Source organism: Camelus dromedarius, chromosome 35 (assembly GCF_036321535.1).
Source record: "Camelus dromedarius isolate mCamDro1 chromosome 35, mCamDro1.pat, whole genome shotgun sequence".
NCBI classification, from domain to species: domain Eukaryota; kingdom Metazoa; phylum Chordata; class Mammalia; order Artiodactyla; family Camelidae; genus Camelus; species Camelus dromedarius.
In genome coordinates, this window is record NC_087470.1 from 12,498,579 (window position 1) to 12,520,448 (window position 21,870).

The 21,870-nt window shown below is 44.2% G+C and overlaps 1 long non-coding RNA gene across 1 annotated transcript in view; it reads right to left on the minus strand.

Moving 5' to 3' along the window:
- LOC116147423 (uncharacterized) overlaps nucleotides 1–21,870 on the minus strand; it is a 133,901-nt gene that overhangs the window by 100,677 nt on the left and 11,354 nt on the right. Inside the window, exons 2-3 of the long non-coding RNA XR_010379070.1 lie at nucleotides 21,427–21,658; nucleotides 18,591–18,719 (exon numbers count right to left, since the gene is read on the minus strand). This is a non-coding gene — a long non-coding RNA (uncharacterized LOC116147423). The remainder of the gene's footprint in view (nucleotides 1–18,590; nucleotides 18,720–21,426; nucleotides 21,659–21,870) is intronic.

The window sequence follows — 21,870 nt, forward strand, 5'->3', positions numbered from 1 at the left end:
ATCTTCCCACTAAAATCTGGGACAAGACAAGGCTGGCCACTATCACCACTCCTATTCAATGTAGTCTTGGAAGTCCTATCCACAGCAATCAGGCAAGAGAGAGAAATAAAAGGGACCCAGATTGGAAAAGAAGAGGTAAAAGTGTCACTATATGCATATGACATGATACCACATATAGAAAACCCTAAAAGGTCCACACAAAAACTGCTCGAAATAATCGAAGAATTCAGCAAGGTAGCAGGTTACAAGATTAACATTCAAAAATCAGTTGCATTTCTTTACACTAATGGTGAATCAACAGAAAAAGAAAGTAAAGAAACAATTCCCTTTAAAATGGCAACCAAATTAATAAACTATCAGAAGTAAATCTAACTAAGGAGGTGAAAGACTTATACATGGAAAACTATACAAACACTGATTAAGGAAATTAAAGAAGACTTAATAAAATGGAAAAAATATCCCATGCTCGTGGAGTAGAAGAATCAATATTGTTAAAATGGTCACCCTGCTCAAAGCAATCTACAGATTTAATGCAATCCCTATTAAATTATCCAGGACATATTTCACAGAACTACAACAAATCATAATAAAATTTATATGGAAGCACAAAAGACCTAGAATTGACAAAGCATTACTGAAGGAAAAGAAAGAAGCTGGAGAAATAACCCTCCCAGATTTCAGACAATACTTTACAGTTACAGTAATCAAAATAGCATGATATTAGTACAAAAACAGACATATGAACCAATGGAACAGAGTAGAAAGCCCAGAAATGAACCCACAAACTTTTCATTGACTAATCTTTGACAAAGGAGGCAAGAACATATAATGAAACAAAGACAGTCTCTTCAGCAAATGGTGTTGGGAAAACTGGACAGCAGCATGTAAATCACTGAAGCTAGAACACTCCCTTACACCATACACAAAAATAAACTCAAAATGGATCAAAGACTTAAACATAAGACAAGATACAGTAAACTTCCTAGAAGAAAACCTAGGCAAAGCATTATCTCTCATACATCTCATAATGTTCTCCTTGGGCAGTCTACCCAAGCAATAGAAATAAAACAAGAATAAACAAATGGGACCTAAGTAAACTTACAAGCTCTTGCACAGCAAGGGAAACCATAAGCAAAACAAAACTACAACCTACAGAATGGGAGAAAAGTTTTGCAAAAGATGAAACTGACAAAGGCTTGATCTCCAGAATATATAAGCAGCTCATACGACTTAATATGAAAAAAAACAAACAATCCCATCCAAAAATGGGCAGAAGACCTAAACAAGCAATTCTCCAAAGAAGAAATACAAATGATCAATAGACACATGAAAAAATGCTCAATATCACTAATTATCAGAGATTTGCAAATCAAAACTGCAGTGAGGTATCACCTCACACCAGTCAGTATGGCTATTATTCAAAAGTCCACAAATGACAAATGCTGGAGAGGCTGTGGAGGAAAAGGAACCCTCTTACACTGCTGGTGGGAATACAGTTTGGTGCAGCCACTGTGGAAAACAGTATGGAGATTTCTCAAAAGACTAGGAACTGACTTAACATATGACCCAGGAATCCCATTCTTGGGTATATATCCAGAAGGAACCTGACATCAAAAAGACACCTGCACCCTAATGTTAACAGCAGCACTTTTTACAATAGCCAAGACATGGAAACAGCATAAATGTCCATAGAAAGATGACCGGACAAAGAAGATGTGATATACCTATTCGATGGTGTACTATTCAGACATGAAAATGACAATATAATGCCATTTGCAGCAACATGGATGTCCCTGGATAATGTCATTCTAAATGAATTAAGCCAGAAAGAGAAAGAAAAATACCATATGTTGCTCATATGTGGAATCTTAAAAAAACAAAAAACAAATACACTTAAATGTAAAACAGAAATAGAGTCACAGCCATAGATTACAAACTTGTGATTGCCAGGGGAGAGGAGGGTGGGAAGGGACAGACTGGGAGTTCAAATTTTGTACATACTGACAGGTATATATAGAATAGATAAACAAGTTTATACTGCATACCACATGGAAATATATACAAGTTCTTGTGGTAGCTCATGGTGGAAAAGATGTGAGAATGAATAAGCGTATGATTGAAAAATTGTGCTCTACACTTGAAATTGACACAACATTGTAAACTGAGTATAACTCAATAAAAAAATAAAATAAAAAGAATTTTTATAAAAAAGAAACAGTTGTCCTGGGGTCCCCAACTCCTCCCAATGCCAGAACCCTAGGCTGGGGAACCTGATGCTGGGCTTATAATTCCCACTCCTGTTGGAGGTTCGTTGTGATTTATTCTTCACCTTGTGAGTTGCCCACAGTGAGGGATATGGGGTCCACCTATATCATGAGAATGCCCCTCCTACCATCCTGCTGTGGTTCCATCTCTGTTTCCACTGAAGATCTTCTTTTGCTAGGATCCAGTCTTTTTTTTTTTTTTTTTTGATGCTTGTTTAGCAGTCAGTTGTGGTTTCACTGTAGTCATGAGGAGAGGCAAATAGTGGAAGCCTATCAGCTGGCTTTCAGCAGAGCCACTGCAGGCCAGAAGGAACAGCCATGATATATTTAAAGTACTCAAAGGAAAAAACCTGCAATCTAGGCCACCTACTCAACAAAGTTATTAATCAGAATTGAAAGAGAATTAAAAATCATCTCAGATGAGCAAAAACTAAGAGTTCATCATTCCTAAACTGACATTACAAGAAGTATTAAAAAGTTTTCATTATGTGAAAAAGAACAAGAAGTAAGAACTTATGTGAAGGGGGAAATCCCACTTTCAAGGCAAAAATGGAGCAATGGCTGTGAATCAAACACTTAAACAAGCTACTACAAAGACTAAAAGACAAAATTTGTAAAAACTATACTTACAATAAACACATAGGATGCATATGAAGATGGAAAAAATACAATCAAAAAAGGAGTGGAGAGGGAGTAAAAGAGCAGATCTTTTTTGAACTTATATAACCTTAAATGACAATCACTTTAGAACAATCATATATTGTAACAAAGCAACTTATATGAACCTCATGGTGTCCATAAATCAAAAATTTACATTAGATATGCAAAAACAAGTGAGAAGCACAAATGTAACAATAAAGAAAATCAACTACCCATAAGGGAAGAGTATGAAAGAAGGACAGAGAAGAACTATAAAAACATGTAGCAAGGTGGCAGGATACATCATTAGCATGAACAAATCAGTTGCATTTTTTACACTAACAATGAAATAGTAAGAAAAGAAAGTAAAGAAACAATCCCCTTTAAAATCACAACCAATAAATGATAAAATACTTATGAATAAATCTGACCAAGCAGGTGAAAGACTTATAAATGGAGAACTACAAAATACTGATTAAAGAAATTAAAGATGACTTAAAGAAATGGAAAGAAATACTATGCTCTTGGATTGGAAGAATCAATATTGTTAAAATGGCCATACTGTTCAAGGCAATTGACGGATTTAATGGAATCCCTATCGAGTTACCCAGGACATTTTTCACAGAACTAGAACAAATAATCCTAAAATTCCTATGGACTCATAAAGACCCAAAATTGCCAAATCAATATTGGAGAAAAAGAATAAAGCTGGAGGAATGAACTTCCACAACTTCAGATGAATCTACAGAGATACAATAATCAAAACAGTGTGGTACTGGCATGAAACCAGACATATAGATCAATGGAACAGAACGCAGAGCCCAGAAATAAACACAGACCAACAGTAAATTAGTCTTCAGCACAGGAGGCAAGCACACACACTGCAGTAAAGACAGGCTCTTCTGCAAATGGTGCAGGGAAAACTGGACAGCTGCATGCAAATCAATGATGTTAGGACACTCCCCCACACCACACACAAAAACAAATCCAAAATGGCTTAAAGACTTAAATATAAGACAAGACAGTACAAGACTCTTAGAAGAAAACATAAGCAAACCATTCTCTCACATATTTCTCAGCAATGTTCTCCTAGGGCAGTCTACTCAAGCAATGCAAATAAAAGCAAAAAATAAACAAACGGGACCCAATTGAACTTACAGGCTTTTGCACAGCAAATGATTCCTTAAGCAAACAAAATGGCAACCTACTGGATGGGAGAAAATATCTGCCCATGATGCGACTGACAAAGGCCTAATTTCCTGAGTATATACACAGCTCACACAAGTTCATAACACAAAACAAGCAACCCAATCCAAAAATGGGTAGAAGATATAAACAAGCATTTCTCCAATGAAGACATAAGGCCAATGGACACATGAAAAAATGCTCAATACTTCTCATTATCAGAGAAATGCAAATCAACACTACAATGAGCTATAACCTCACACCAGTCAGAATGGCCATCATGAATGAGAAATGCTGGAGAGGTTGTGGAGAAAAAGAAAGCCTCCTACACTGTCACTGGGAAATGCAGTTTGGTATAGCCATTATGGAAAACAGTATGGAAATGCCTCAAAAAACTAAAAATAGACTTACACTATGAATCAGCAATCCCACTTCTGGGTATATATCCAGAGGGAACTCCAATTCGAAAAGGGACCTGTACCCTAATTTTCACAGCACCTCTATATGCAACAGGCAAGACATAGAAGCATCCTATAATGTAGCAACAGATGACAGGATAAAGAAATTGTGGTATATTTATGCATTGGAATACTACACTGCCATTAAGTAAAGGATGAAATAATGCTGTTTGCAGCAAGATGGATGGACCCAGAGAATATCATTCTAAGTGAAGCAAACCAAAAGGGGAAAGAAAAATACCACATGATATCACTCCACATGATATCATGTGGAATCTTAAAGAAAAAGAAGAAAGAAACAAGGTCACTATGAATTCATCTACAACACAGAAACAGACTCGTACACATAATTAACAATCTCATGGTTACCAGGGAAAGGGGGTGGGAAGGGATAAATTTAGGAGTTTGAGACTTACAAATGTTAGCCACTATATATGAAAATAGATTTTAAAAAAATGTTTCTTCTCTATAGCACAGAAACTTACATTCAATATCTAGCAATAACCTATACTGGAAAAGCCGCTACTGCCACCACCTGAGGAAGCAAGAGAAGAAAGGAGAGTGAGTTACCCTGGGCTAGAGCCCGGTCCTCCACAAGTCCTTGCCCGCTGTTGACGCTGCCCTACACAGCACTGCACCCTCCTCCCAGGAGCGGGCTGGCATGAATATGTGTCTCCGAACACGGGGCAGCAGAGGCCGCCCCGAGAACAGGCCCTGGAGGAGATGGGAGCAAGTCCACCTGCTCCCCCTGAGGACAGGCACCCCTCCTCTAAGCCGCCGCCCATTGACTGCACCGCACCAGCCTCCAGGGAGCAGGCCACGGTCTGAGGGCCAGTTGGAGATGTTCCGGGGCCACACCACCTTTCCCAAACCCGGGAATAAGAGTCAGGGCAGACACGGGGTTCAGGGACTACTAAGGAGAGGGGACAGCACCACGAACCAGGCGGCGGCCTCAGACCCTCCTCAGGGTCCTAATGGGCCTCATGGCCCGGGACTCATCTAAGCACCCCTACCCATGCCCCTCCCCAGCTGCGCAGCTCAGGCCGCACTCGCCGGCTCCGTGCCCCATCCAGCGCCCCTTCACCTCCCAGGCGGCAGCAGCGGAGGAGACTGTAAACGTCGGCCCAGACTCCAGGCCGCGCTCCTTTTCAGGGAGCTGCTCCAGGAGCGCCCGGCTCCCACCTGGCTGCCACACGCTCTGCGCGGGTTCCGCTGTCCGCGCGTCTGTGCGTTTGCGCATGCGCGCCCTCACCCACCCCGTCCCGCCGTCATCGGGGACTTTCGGCTGGGGCTCCTGCTGTACTGGAAGAGGCACCTGGGGCCAGGAGGACCTGGGTGGGGCCCTGCGGTGGGGCGGTGGGCTGGGACACCACCCTTCTGCAGGCCCACTTTCCTGCGGGCCTACCCTCCTGCCCACCACACCGCTGCCCGCCATTCCCCAGATCTCCATCCCCAGTGCCCCCATACCGCCACCAATGGGGTCCTGGTGCTCAAAACCAAGACCGCCCTGGGCCGGGCCACAGCCCCAGCCCCACTCCCCTTGCTAGCCTCTCCCTTCCCGATACTATCCTCCTATCCTGGACAGGCCCAGTCTCCCACCAGACCCCAAAGATGGGGCTCCTTCTCCTCACACTGAGGTCCCTGCCACATACTCAATCCTGCTAGGTCCTAACTTATGGCCCCTACACCCCAACTTCACCCCTCTTGCCTCACCACAGGACCTCCAACATCCCGAAGTGGTCCCCCTCACCCCTCAATTGGGTCAGTTCCTTCTGAGCAGCCCGTCACCTCTCAGCCTATATCCCCTTCACTGCGGGTTCCCCCCTCACTCCTAGTGCATCCCTACCTAGAGATGACTCTCTCACCACTCACCCCGTGGTTGGGGTTTGGTAGTCCGGACTCCAGTCCCCATGGTGACTGCCACCAGCGAGGGTTCTGGCCTAGTGTGCACCTGCATAGCTAGTGTCTGAGGCTACAGGGTGAGGTGGGCCGAGCTGGAGGCAGATACAATTCCCGCCCTGGTGTCCTGAACCCTGCGTGCTGTGCCTCATCTGAGTCTGAGTGTCAGGGTGATCTCTGGCTGCCCGCAACTCGCCTGTGGACCTGGGGTGGTTGATGGTCCTGATGGTGATCCAGACCCCTAGGGCAGAAGCACTGGGAATGCACACCTGCAGGGATTGGGGAGTTTGGAGGTTGCAGCTAAGCCCAGAGATGGAGAGCAGGCAGTTGGCTGTGTGCACAGGGCTGTGTGCATGGCGTGGGCTCAGCCCATGTGGGTGCAGGGACCTTGTTCATTCACACTGGGCCAAAGGGAAGAGGGATGGGAGCTTTTAAAGTGTTCATGTTAGGAAGCCAAGGCTGGAGAACAAAGCAGGCAGCTTCGATGGCCAGGCCACTATAGAATCTGCCATGTTGCTGGTCCCTTGCGTCAGGGGAGACTGACTGTTGACTGGCCTATGAGATGTCTCTTGCCATGGTATGGTTTACAGGCAATTGAAGGGACTTTCACTGCAATTTTAATCACCAATAATTGTTACTTTCTCTGCAGGAGATCAAGTCTACATTCATGGTGAACCTGGAAGGACTCCTGCCTGAACCCCAGCCTGGGGCAGAGGAGGACCCACCTGTAAACATCCTCTTACCTCTCAACAAAAGGCACTGTAATAGAAAAGAACAGATCTGAATCCATATTAGGTCTGTTTCTTTTCCTTTAAACCTGTCTTCTGTTATCTAGGCTTATTCTTGCCTGCTCTGCACCTTTTGTAAAACAATGTTGCCTTTAGCCTGAAATATGCATGAGAGCCTAGTCTCAAGGCTCTGACCTTTAAGGATATTAACACTTTTGCCCTCCTGTAAAGATAACAAGTTGCAGGATAGAACATAACCTTTGCTTTCTTCGAGGTTTTACAGGGATACCATGATCCGACCCACGTGGACCGCTGCAAAGGATTCCAAGAACAAAGAAATCCTACGTCAAGAAGTTTGCAGCAACGAACCACAGCCCCTCCCCTTTTCAATAGAAAAGGAACCTGAAGTCTGACATGGGGAAGATGGTTCTCCAGGAAGTAGTCTACCATTTTCTTGGTCTATAGCTGTCCACGTGGGTCAGGTCATGCCGCCCCTGCAAAACATCTAACAAAACAAGTTATTTTCTATTTGGCAACTTATTGTCTTTATATCAGTGCAAAAGTGTTAATATGCTTAAAAGTCAGAGCCTTGAGAACAATCTCTTTCATTTACCAGAAAGGCTAAATGCAACATTGTTTTACAAAAGGTGCAGAGCCAGCAAGACTGAGCCTAGAAGACAGGGTACAGGGTTAAAGACAAAAGAACAGATCTAATATGGAGTCAGGTTTGTTCTTTTCTATTAGAGTAACATCTAGTTATATGTTTTAAGTTTACAAGAATAAAGTTTAGCCTTTTCCCATTTAAAATTCTGCAATTAAGGAGCATTAAGTGCACTCATAATGCTGTGAGACCAACTCCAGTGTTTGGTTTCAGACTATTTCCTTCCTCAAAGTAAAAGCTTGTATTCAAAGCACAGCCCACATCCTCCCTCCCCCAGCCCATGAAAAACCCCAATCCCCTTTCTCTTTCTGTGTCTTAACCTATCCTAGAGGTTCCCTGTTAATGAAATCATATAAAAGGTGACTTTTTGTGTGTGCCCACATAACTTAAGAGGGGACTGGTGATTTTTGTGTGTGTGTGTTTACATGAATTAGCATGTTTGTATTTTGAAAGGAAAAATTCAGATGAATTAAAGATGATATGTACAAAATAAAGCCCTTTTAATAACTCTGTGCATTATCTGGAGGTAGGCACTGCTGTTCTAATTATGAAACCAGAGCCAAAAGGGAGATTCTTCGCTCTTCCTGTGGTGAAACAAATCAAACAAAACCAAAAAACAAACAAGGGCCAAGAAAGACAGCTGCGAAGCCAAACCACAACGTGGAAAAAGCTTTCCTCATGACCCAAGGTCAGAGAAAGATTTCATATCCCTGTGGGCCAAAAACCTCATGAAACCCAGTGTTCTAAAAAGAAAGAGAACTCACACAGGCAGTTCCAATGAGAGGGAGTGCAGGTGGCCAGTGTGCTCGAGATGCTCAACCTCTCAGCTGAGGACACAGGCAGACGGACACACTGTGGAGGCAGCACTGGTCACCATCGCACTGGCATGTCTTTAGCCTTGTGACAACATGAGGAGGCAGAGTCCCCAGCAGGTCCCCTGGAGGGAAGAACGAACAGACTCTCCTCTTTGGGGGAACAGTGTGCAGGATGCATCAAAGGGCCACAGGCGCATCCCTTCCCCAGCGGTACTGATCCTTAGAGCTGATCCCACCAAAGTGTTTGAACAACTTTCAAAGATTTTTTTTTTCAGTAACATGAATACCACATAATATGTCATCAAGGCATTTTCAGAAGTGATCTGCCCTGGGTCCTAAAAAACACACACATGAATACACACATATACACGTAAACATATGCACACATACATACAGGAAAGAGACAGACAGGATGAAACACAGAGAGGCAGAGGGAGAGAGAGAAACAGAGACAAAACAGACAGAGAAGCACTGAGAGACAGAGAAAGAATGAACACTGGAGCTGGGAATGTGTGGAAGTCATACACGTTTTCACAAGTCAGTCTACATGTCAGAACCTGGTCCCAATGTCCATCCACCCTGCAGGGGAGGGTGTGGGGATCACACAAGGATGTGTGACCAGAAGGCAAACAAGCAGGGAGACACTGTGGGGCAGCTCACCCTAGAGGCCCAGATGAGACACTGAGCCTGAATCTGAACATGAAAGAATGACTTAGGAGGTTGTATGCCAGAGTGGACAATTTCAGAATTGTACTTAATTTCAACGTGGGGACAGGGAGCTGGGAAGCAGGCGGCAAGAAGGGTGACTTTCCCCATTCCTCAGGGCAGACCCCAGCCTGTGTAGGGTGTGCTCTGTGCTCTGCCAGCCCTGTGTGGTGTCTTTCATTTGCTAGGTCTGTGCACAAGCTCCCTGTGATCCCAGCCCATGGGGGTGACATATGCAGTGGACATTTATGTGTCTACAGTCTTATGGCTTACTTAGGAATCAGGGGCCTGAATGATGCTCTCTGCACTGATGGGGGACTGGGGAGACACTGAAAGGCACGTGGCTTGTCCATGGTGACAGCACTGGTGACGGGGGAGCCGGGTCTGAACCCAGCTGTGTCCTCAGAGGTGTGTCCAGAGCTGGTGTCCTGGCTGCATCCAGGTCTCCCCAGGGCTAAGGGCTGAGCTGAGTTGGTGTCACTGTGTGTGGACATGGCATGGGGTGGGAAGTGAGCCATCAGCAGCCCAGAAATGCCCTTGGGGAGCTTTGTGTCAGGAGGAAGCTTGGATAAGTGGACCCCAGGAAGTGACCTCACAATAGAGCTCAACAGAACTTGGAACCTAGTTCCAAGTTCCAAGACACCAACTTTGTAGAGGAGCCCCCTACTCAGCTGACTTGGTTGGTCAACTCAGCGCAACTCAGAGATGTTCTGCTGCATCTCAACACCTGAGGCGCGGTCTGTGGAATACTTGCAACAAGGGACTGTATCATCGGTGCTGACACTGGGTGAATCTTCACCCCAGACGCCTCTGGCCTTTTGGCCAGAGGGACCCAAAGGTAAAACAGGGAGCCCCAGGGCAGGCTTACCGAGGCTGTGCGACCACTCAGATCCCACCTGGGTAGCCCCACAGCCCTTTCCTGGCTGGTGCAGATGGGGCCGTCATGTTGGGGTGGGAGGGTCTTGCCTCAAGCAAGAGCAGGCTGAGGATGAGTCAGAGGCCTGTGAAGCCGGTCACGTCCACAACCCGGGTCCAAGATGGCTGGCTGGGATGTGGAGAGCCAGGGCAGGGCCCTGATGCTCAAGGTGGAGCCCATGCCCTCTGGGTGTGTCTCTTCCCTCCCCGGTGACTGTCTGAGCTGACAACGGTCCCAGTCTGATGTGGCAGCAGAGGGTCAAGTTGGCAGAAACAGGGGTGGTCCTGGCCGGGCAGGGCTCTGAGATCTCTGGTCCAGGGTGGCTGCTGGTCACTGTCATTGCAGAGCCAGACACCACAGGAGCTGGTGGACAAGGACACCCATTCCACATCCCCGAGTGAGGGGCTGGTGCACCACACTTCTGAGGGCCAGCACAGGCTCCGGGTGGATCTGGACATGGAGGTGTCCCCACTACCACGGCCCATAGGTGAACAGGGCAGGCCTCCTGCCCAGACATCACCCAGGCCTCTCACTAGGGTCCTGCCCGGGGCTGACAGGCAGCTCAGCACACCCGGCTCCGACCTGGAGCACCATGCCCTCCTCCCTATGGGGCAGGTGGAGGACCAGGAGCCCACAGAGGCCTAGCCTGAAAGTGAGAAGGGCAGGGCTGGGTGCATGTGTGTAGGTGAGGGAGGGCCGAGGGCTGGGCCACACAGGGAGGCATCCCCAGAGGCTGCTGTTGGGACCAGAGCAAACACTGGCCTCAGACCACCTGTCTGGAAGAATTCAGTCACAGAACACATCCTGTGGGTACTTCCTGGGTGAGACGTGTCTGAAAAGCTCTAGGAAGATTTCTGTTCTTGAAAAGGCACATGGAAAGGGAGGCAAGTGGGTAAATTGTTTTTCTGTCACAGCTTCAGCATTTCCACAAGACTCAAAGCTCTCTCCAAGTCTAACAGTTGCAGATCCAGAGCAGGTGGGGTAGGGGAAGATGCCAGAGACCAAACAAAGGATGATCTTGGCCCACCAGGAGACCCCAAGCTCCGGCTTGCAGCTCCTTCTGCTCCTCCAGAACCTAAACCTGGAATGCTGGGCAACGGAGAACCAGTTCAGTCATCACCACCCACTAGGGCTGAGCCCCCTCTGCCCCCAGCCACACCTTCTTCTCCAAATTCCCACGGTCAATCCCCTCCCCCACCCAAAGTTGACTTCCCTTCCCCTGGAGTTGTTTTCTTTTGGTTTTTCTTTAGTTTCCTTTGTTTCTTTCACATGTTCTATGATAGCCTTTATTTTCTTGCAATAAAATATAGACTTTTCCCTTTTGAATTGTGCAATTCAGGAGGATTAGGTGCATTCACAATGCTGTGCGACCATCACTACTATCTAGTTTCTCACTATTTCTTTCCTCAAAGTAAAACAATGGATCAAAAGCACACACTCCGCTTCCTTCCTCCCCAATCCCTGACAACCCCAAGTCCTCTTCCTCTCTGCCTGTTTTTACCTCTCTTGGATATTCCCTATGAATGAAATCATATGAAAGGTGGCTTTTTCTGCCAGCCCACATGGTTTAAGTGGAGGATAGTGAATTTTTTTTGTTTTCAATTGAAATAGCACTTTTTACTTTGCCTCCCCCCAGGAGCTTCCTAAGAACATACCCGAAACAGGCTCACACACATATTTTTGTCTGAGAATCTGCTTCCTGGGGAGCTCAGCCTGAGACAATCCCTACAGATCTTATCACAGCACTCAAGTATTAACGCTGGCTTTTCTTTCTTCTATATATGTGATCTCATCGATGAATTCACAAGTGATTTCAGGGAAGGAACTACACTTATTGCATCATCAGTTTTCCTCATCGTCTCCTGAGCAGCACAGAATTTTATGTAGGACGGGGAGTGTGAGTCAACTTTTCAGTGCCAAAGTTTTTTTATTATGTTGCAAGTTTTCATTTCTACCACCTGGAGTTTAGGAAACTCACCAGTTTACTGAAATGCATGTAAAATATGTAAATACTATTCATATAAGGTATGTCATTATTGGAGCCCAAGCTCCTGGTTTTGGATGTACATCGTTTTTGTACATATCCACCAAAGGGGAGGTCAGCTGGGAGAAGACAGCCTATACTTTCAGGAGTCAATGACTGAACATAACGTGCAGGCTTATCCTTTTGAAGTGAAAGATTGAAGGGTATCTGGCTGTTATTTATAGCAGTTCACAATGTCACTGAGTCAGAGGGACCTCGGGACCATCTGGTGTCTGACCTTCTTCTATCCAGTTGGTAATTTGCAAAGAGGTCAATATAGTCTCAACATTTAGAGTAAGAACGTGAAAACACCTTGGTAAACCAGATGAAGAAATAACCAAATGGAAAAGGGTCTCCCATCAGATTCTATGCCCATTTTCCTAGATCCTCTGTGTGTTAAGATCTTTGTGCTTTGGAGATGGATGACCTGGGCCCCACCTCCATCATCGGTAATTAGTATTAGAAAAGTCACTCCTCTTCCAACCTCAGCTTCCTTGTCTGTCAAATAGGGAAACAGTAAAGGCACCAACTTCATAAAGGGCTTGTGAGGGTTAAAGTAAATGAAGTAATTACTGAGTACTGTGCCCAGTATGGTCTTGGGCACCTCCAACCCCCACTGTCATCATTATCACAGCAGGGACTCAGTATGTGCATAAGAAGTGGGGTGTGAGCCCCTGGATTGGTTTCCATCTCCCCTGAGGCCTGCCTTGGGGGCAGCATCTGCTTCCCCAGGTTCAAGGGATGCAATTCTCCTGGTTAGATTGCTCCCAGGAGGCTTGTGTGGTGAGGTCAGGGGCCTGTGGGTATGGCAGTGACAGAGGCAGGTGTATGGGACCTGCCCAGTATACTCTGCTCTGGTCATCTTGCTCCCATCTCCCACTCAGACAAGCCTGGAGTCTAAGAACACAATTCTTCAACTTCTTTCTTATGAAAATGCTAAGGAGGAATACAAAAAGGCTATCGGCCCCTTTAAAGGGAAGGCTCCATTGACTGAATATATGAAATTGTGCCAGAGAGTGGGAACAGAAAGTTTTAAGGCCAATATGATGTTGCAAGCCATGGCAGGATTGAAATTAGGAAAAACTTTTCAAGGCAAATATTTTAATTGTGGAAGAATTGGTCATACAAAAAAGGAACGAAGAAATACAAAACAAAAGGATGCACCAGAAAATCTTATGAGAAATAAAAAGGAAAAATCTCCTGGAGTCTGTCCAAGATGTGAAAAAGGAAATCACTGGGCAAATCAATGTAGGTCTGTGTTGCATAAGGATGGGACAATGCTTCAGGAAAGCTTCAAAAAGGGCTTGCTTCCAGCCCCACGACAAAAGGGAGCGTTCCCTGTACATGCCAGCATGAACAAAGATTACAGCACAATGTCATGGAATTATCCCCAGCAACCGCAGGGAGTGCCTCCATCGATATCCCCTCTTTAAATTCACTTATTCTTATGCCAGGAGAGAAGCCATCATTAATAGAAACAGAAATATATGGACCTCTTCCTCCTGGGACAGTGGGCCTGTTATTAGGAAGATCGAGTTTAACTTCTCAAGGTGTCCGGGTTCATACTGGGATGACAGATAGTGACTATACAGGAGAAATTAAGGTAATGATGTCATCTACAAAGCCATGAAAATCAGAAAAAGGAAATAAAACTGCTCAGCTGCCACTGCTGCCACACTACCCTGCAGGAGTCAGCAACAATGTGTGAGGAAATGAAGGGTTTGGAAGGACAGGAAAGGTGGGGGTGTTTTTAACCAAAAAGATTCTGGATTCACATCCTGTCTGTAATGAGAAAATAGAAGAAAAATCTTTCAGAGGCTTTTTGATTCTGGAGCGGACATTTCTGTCATTAATTCTACTCACTGCCGAGCCGATGGCCAACGCAGCCAGCAAATATTGATGTTTTGGGTCTAGGGAGAACCCAGGGATTAAAATGTAGCAGTCTGATCCTTGATTGTCGAGGCCCTGATGGTCAGACAGCTAAGATACAACTTTATATTGCTGACTTTCTGATAAATCTATGGGGGAAAGACTTATTAAAACAATGGAAATCTAAAATTTACATTCCTCTCCCAATCTAGTCAAATAAGCCAAGCAATGATGGCACATCAAGGCTACCTGCCTGCTATAGGTTTGGGGAAAAGCAATCAAGGAATGTTAAGCCCAATAGAGCCTAAAATAAATAAAAACAAAAGATATCCCATGTTCCTGGATTGGAAGAATCAATATTGTTAAAATGGTCACAATGCCCAAGGCAATCTACAGATTTAATGTAACCCCTATCAAATTACCCGGGACATTTTTCACAGAACTACAGCAAATCATAATAAAATTTATATGGAACCACAAAAGACCTAGAATTGACAAAGCATCACTGAAGAAAAAGAAAGAAGCTGGAGGAACAACCCTCCCAGGCTTCAGACAATACTATAGAGCTACAGTAATCAAAACAGCATAGTATTGGTACAAAAACAGACATATGGACCAATGGAACAGAATAGAAAGCCCAGAAATGAACCCACACACTTTTTATTAACTAATCTTTGACAACGGAGGCAAGAACGTACAATGGAACAAAGATAGCCTCTTCAGTAAATGGTGTTGGGAATACTGGACAACAGCATGTAAAGCAATGAAGCTAGAACACTCCCTTACACCATACACAAAAATAATCTCAAAATGGATCAAAGACTTAAACATAAGACAGGATACAATAAACCTCCTAGAAGAAAACCTACGCAATGCATTTTCTGACATACATCTCAAAAATGTTCTCCTAGGGCAATCTACCCAAGAAATAGAAATAAAAGCAAGAATAAACAAATGGGACCTAATTAAACGTACAAGCTTCTGCACAGCAAAGGAAAGCATAAGCAAAACAAAATGAAAACCTATGGGATGGGAGAAATTTTTGCAATGATGAAACCGACAAAGGCTTGATCTCCAGAATATATAAGCAGGTCATATGGCTTAATTTAAAAAAAAAAAAAAAAAACCAAAAATCGGCAGAAGACATAAACAACCAATTCTCCAAGGAAGAAATACAAATGATCAATAGACACATGAAAAAAAGCTCAATTTCACTAACTATCAGAGAAATGCAAATCAAAACTACAATGAGGTATCACCTCACACCAGCCAGAATGGCCATCATTCAAAAGTCCACAAATGACAAATGTTGGAGAGGCTGTGGAGAAAAGGGAATCCTCCTACACTGCTGGTGGGAATACAGATTTGTGCGGCCAGTGTGGAAAACAGTATTGAGATTCCTCAAAAGACTAAGAATCAACTTAACATATGACCCAGGAATCCCACTCCTGGGCATATATCTGGAAGGAAGCCTAATTCAAAAAGACACTTGCCCCCCAATGTTCATAGCAGCACTATTTACAGTAGCCCAGACAGGGAAACAGTCTAAATGCCCATCAACATATGAGTGGATAAAGAAGATGTGGTATATTTATACAATGGAATACTATTCAGCCATAAATATGACAACATAATGCCATTTGCAGCAATATGGATGTTCCTGGAGAATGTCATTCTAAGCAAAGTAATCCAGAAAAAGACAGAAAAATACCATGAGATCACTCATATGTGGAATCTAAAAAGAAAAGAAAAGGACAAATGAATGTAAATACAAAACAGAAACAGACTCATAAACAATGATTGCAAACTTCTGGTTGCCAGGGAGGAGGGGTGTGGGAAGGGATAGACGGGGAGTTTGAAATTTGTAGATACTGACAGGTATATATAGGATAGATAAACAAGAACAAGCTGTATCACACAGGGAAATATATACAAGATATTGTAGTAGCTCACAGTGAAAGACAATGTGACAATGAATATATGCATGTTCATGTATAACTGAAAAATTGTGCTCTACACTGGAAATTGACACAACATTGTAAATGACTATAACTCAGTAAAATAAAATTTAAAAAAAAGAAAGAAGAATCAGATAACTAAATGCTTATCTAGCACACACTGAATTCTGCTTCGGGGAAGGGAGTGGTATTCAGCATTTAATCTGAAATTGGTAATACTCCTGAATATTAACAAAAGACATAGGCTCATGGAAACTCAGCTTTGTAGTGGAAAGAATCCAGTTAAGCCTCTTAATTTTACAGGAAGGGAGACTAAGACCCGGCATCTGTCCTTCTGGCAATCAGCAGCAAAGTTCTCCTAGTCCTCATGTCTTGCACTATATCAAAAACCAACAGATCTGTACTAGTCCTATATTCATAAAAGTCACTTCTGTATTTTTCCAACATAGGTAATCTAAGTGTCTTGCAAAATACTTCACAAAGAGTCAGGAAATCACACCAGTTTGCTGAAATACAAAAATATTTAATTACATATTAAAACAGCTTGAACTTTATTCTATTTAAAAAGTGACATGTCAAATCAATGTTTTGATATTTAAAAACCTATTAAGAGTACAGAAAAAAAATCAAGATTTTCTTCAATCACAAAAGAGATAAGGTTATTCCCTGAAAATATTTAATGTTGATTTTTCTAAATTAATGGTTCTGGTCAGATTCCTTCAAATTTAAAAGTTCTAGTGGATGGTTACATGGCAATACGAATTCTGAGTTTTAAAAATGCACATTCATGTAAATAATCTTCAAGGTTGTCTGCTTAAGACACTTTAACTAGTCCCTATCTTACTAGAATGACATTAATTTCATGAAAACTTCATACTGCACTAATCAAGTCTGTCTGGTCTTCCTCGTAAATTCCTGATGTAGGATGAGGCTGCCGCCACAAACTGTCTCAGCTTGAAATTAACACCCAAGGTGAAGCAGTGGATACACATATGTATTCATGATGTCACCTCCGTTCACTGGTCTGGGCCCTTTACTGCCTGAAGGGGGGTGAAATCACCACCCGTGGCAGTGAGGGAAGTGCGGCTCTTCCAGGTCTCACCTGGGCTTCACTGACTGTTTCCCCCACAGACTGTCTTCAATGATTAAAAAGCTCTCAAGTTTTTTTACACCACGCAAAGCTAAATAAGGACATTTCTGCCGACAGAGCCCTTTCTCTAGCTTAAACCTTTTTCACGTACACTCAGCAAGGGGGAAAAAGAAACATGACTGCAAAATCTCTGAGCCTCACTGCTCACATGAGTAGAACGGCCTCAGCACATGACTCTTCACATTGCAGGGTGACAACAAAACAAAGCCACCCACAGCAACAGGCACTCCCAGAGAGAGGGAGCAGAGGACCGGGGGCTTAGAAAGCTGGAACATCCTCCCAAAGACAGCAGAGACGACGGCAAGGGATAAACACAGAGGGGGGAACACTGACGGGAGGGACCTCAGGTCAGAATCAAGCCCAGGAAAGGGGGAACAGAGACATCTAGACCTGATCTCCTCTGTCACATCTCAGGCTGCCTCTTCCCTCTTCAGCTGAGACCCCATTGAGACCACTAGAACGGCCTGAGGAAGAATGATGAGCCTGTCTTCAAGAAGCATCAGATTCATTGGGTACAAAGAGTGCACCCAGGTTCAGACCACACAGCTTCTGTTCTCTGCACCACTTGGTGGTGGGGGGGGATGGAATAAATCAGGGAGAAGGAAATTTAAGGCATTTCCTCATCTAATACACATCTACTACCAGAAGCTTTCTCCTTGGAGGGAATAATCCATAAAAAAAAAATAAAATCTCATGGATCAAAAATCACCTGGCAGCTCTGTGTCCCACCGGGATATCCGCATTCTGTTATTACCGTTGCAACCTGTGTGATATGACAGCTATGTTCTGAAACTTTTAAGGCAATTTCATTCATTAGGGGCCCAAAGGGTCAAAGTCATTCAGCGATCATTTGCAGGTCATCTCCTGAAAAAAAAATTCTTTGCTGTCTGCAGCTGCTAATGAACATAACCAAGTCTAACTTCATTCAGTAAGAGAAATTCGTCAACCAGGAAAAAAAGCAGCAGCTCCCAGGCCCTGAATCAGCTGTTAAAACTGACATCTGGGATTAACATCAGCAAATACACAGGATGAAAAGAACCCAGAAGTTCAAGGTCGATCTACCATGAAATGTTATGTATCTGTTCCAGAAATCAACCAAAGACTGTAATCCATTATTATCATTCAATTAGACTCAATAAGATCAATGCATATTCAGTAAAATCAGAAGAAAATGTCTCATGTGTAGGATTCCTGACGCAACGGATTTTATACTTTATTTAAACATTAGTCAAGCTTAACTCAGAGGGGAAAATAACAAATTACTCCTGTTTGCTGAAGGACTGCCAACTAGCCCAGGACAGAGGCACGGGCAGAGCTTACCTGGGCGGTGTCTGTTGGCTGCCTTGGCAGGAAGTGAGATTCCCTGGAACCTCTGAGCCCCAGCTTGGCAACCAGTCTCAGCAGGACAGTGACAGATGACAGAGGCTGAACACAGCCCCTCAGGCTCAGCTGGGCGTTAAAATGAAAGTACAATGAACAAAATTACGGCCCATCCTCATCTCAGACTGCAGTGACTAAGAATGATTTGGACAATCTGATTACCTGGAAATGCCAATTTTTCCCCCAAAGATCAAACCCACAGATCTCTGGTTCTGTTACAAACAGGAACACGCCACCTTTTCTGCTCTGCACGCCCGTGTCAAGGCTGGCAACACGGAAGAATCTCACGATGCTCAGGGTTCCACTGATGGACTGAGCCCACACGTGAAACAGGCCATCCAGTCCTTCATTTAACCAAGAATCTAATGTGCGCTCTGTGGCAGGCTCTGGGCCAGATGCTGCCACTGCAGAGAGATGGATTGAGCAGGAAGGACCCCATAAATGAAAGTGTTTTAAAATAATACCACCTGAAGCAGGACCAGAATACCTTTCCACCTCCTTCACCCTAAATTCATCTGCCCCACCTGGAATAAATATCTAACTGGCCTGCCTCCTTCTCAAAGGCGGCCACAGTTAGTAGCTACAACCGTTTGCTCTCCTCTCACCGGCAGTTCCACCCTGAGAGCTTTACGCAGCCACACGCCTGACAAGCTGGGCTACAGTCTTAATCTGTATTCTTTAGCTCTGTGGGCCTCCAACTTTTTGGTCTTAGATCTCCCTGACACTCTGGAAAATCACTGAGGGTCTCAAAGAGTGCTTCTGTGTGTGTGTGCAGGTTACACTTACAGATACTTACCATATTCAAAAGTAAAACTAGGGGAGAGGGATATGGCTCAGGGATAGAGCACATGCTTAGCATGCAAGAGGTCCTGGGTTCAATCCCCAGTACCTCCATTAAAAAAAATGAAATAAAATAGAGAAGGATTTAAAACTTTATGCATTCATTCCTATCAAAATAATAAGCACATTAAATGTTAAATTTTTATGAAGGATAACTATTTTCCAAAACAAATTCCAGAAGAGTGGCCTCGTTTTATGGTTCTACAAATTTCCTTACCATCTGGCTCAACACAAGTGAGCCGGGTCCCCACAAGCTCTTCTGCCCTCCGTCTGCTGTGGTGTCGCATGTCGTGGAGCCCCCCAGAAGCTCCACTGTACCTTTCCAATGGACTGAAGGTGAGAGGCCAAGAACCCAGGACCCCGTTCTCTGCAGGAAGCTGACAGCCCGTCACCACCATGTGGGTCAGGGTCCCGGGTGGGTTCTCATCCTGAAGAAGTGCCCAATCTCACAGGTACCCTCCAGCCATCAGTCACGAGTATTTACAGACTTCTCCTTCAATGCAACGTACTCAAGCTCCCATCATTTCCTTTTCTCATTCAGCTTAATTATTTTTACATGTTTTCTCTTTTCTTTTGCATTGATTTCTTCTTTCTCACTTTTATTTCTCTCTACTCTTTAAGAAGCCATATTAGGAAATGTAAGTCCATTCAAGAATCTCTTCGACTTAGTGTGTACTACAGCTGGTTGTTAAAATTCTATCAGAGAATTTTGTTACTTCACTCTGACCGGTACTTATCCTAAGTGGCTGGCAGGCCCTCTGAGCTGACAGCTTCTTCCAGGAAAGAGCCCCATTTTAGTCCTCACTCCCAGGGCATTTATTAACAAGCATTTAGGGAACATCTACAACATACTAGATGATGGAGACACATAGACCTTGCCTCCCGCTCCCACCTCCAGGAGACAGTCCCTGCAGGAGAAAACCATGTCACAGGCAGCTCCAGCCCAGGGGGAGACTGACAGACCCCACTGCGGGGCGGGCCCGGGAGAGGCTGTCCTTTTTTTTTTTCCAGTGTTTTATAATTGAGATATAATTCACATATAATAAAACTCACCCACTTAAAGGGGTACGATTCAGCAGCTTTCTGTATATTCACGGTTGTGCAGCCCTTACCATCATCTATTTCCAGAACACTCCACCCCAAAAGAAATCCCCTGTCCATTAGCAGTCACTCCCCATCCCCCTGTCCAGCCAGCCCCTCGCTAGCATCATCTGCCCTCTGCCTCTGCATGTGCCTATTCTGCACATTTCAGATCACTGAAATCAACAATATGTGGCCTTTTGTGTCTGGCTCCTTTTACTTAACATGCTGTTATTAACGGTTGTCCATTTCAAAGTGGTATTAGCATCTTATTTTTTTTTAAAGGCTATAGTTCATTAGAAAGTGGTAAGTACTATCAAATAGAGAGGAGTATAAGGGGTGGGGTTTCAAAGGGAAAAGGGCGGGTTGAGCCATCAGGGTGGACTTCCCAGAGCAGGTGACCTTTTTCATCTCCCCCCCTTTTTTTCTTTTTTATTCATTCTTATGTCTGAATAATATTCCACTTCATGGAGATATTGTATTCTGTTCATCCACTCAGCCGCTACATATGGACAAGGTTTGGAAGAATGAGTGTAAGAGGTTCCTAACAAGAATTCCATTCGAAGCAAAGGGCAAGATGTGCTTTAAAAAAGCCAACACACAGAGGCACAAGGAAATTCAGCGCGTTTCTGAGCAAAGGGCATGCTTGCTTCGGTAAGACTACCATGCAGGGCTGGGGCGGATATTGGCAGGAATCACGGTGAGGGAGTCACCTGAGAAGACTCCCCACTGCAAGCAGCTCAGACAATTCTCCTCCCTCATCCTGTATTTTTAGAGCTGTGTTTCAAGGTTTTCTCTTATTTCAAATAACAGCGCTTTAACTACACATCTGATCACCTCCATCAGACCACCTTACCTCCAAACCACAGAAAGTCATTCACTGACCGGAGCAGCTCCAGAACAAATGGTGATGGACCAGGGAGCCCTGAAGCATCCCGGCCTGCAGGCACAAACCCCCTCGTGTTTCCGCATGCGCCCTGTTGATGTCCAGAAAGTAAAATGCACAGAAATTTCTCACTGCTGGCGCACGACGTCTGCGTCAAAATTGCCCCGAAAGCATGCTGGCAAAGCACTACTCAACCTTCTCACTACAAAAAAACAAAAAAACAAAAAAAAAACAAAAAAGCAAAGAAGGCAAATTAAGACTCTACAATTGAAAACCTGCAACCATCACTGCCAGTATCTGAGCTGGAATGGCCCTGACTTTGAAAAACACTGCGTAGTTATTTTTCAAATGTCATAGACATATAAGTATCTCATGTAAATGACATTACAGAAGTATTTTTTCTTTTCAAAATTT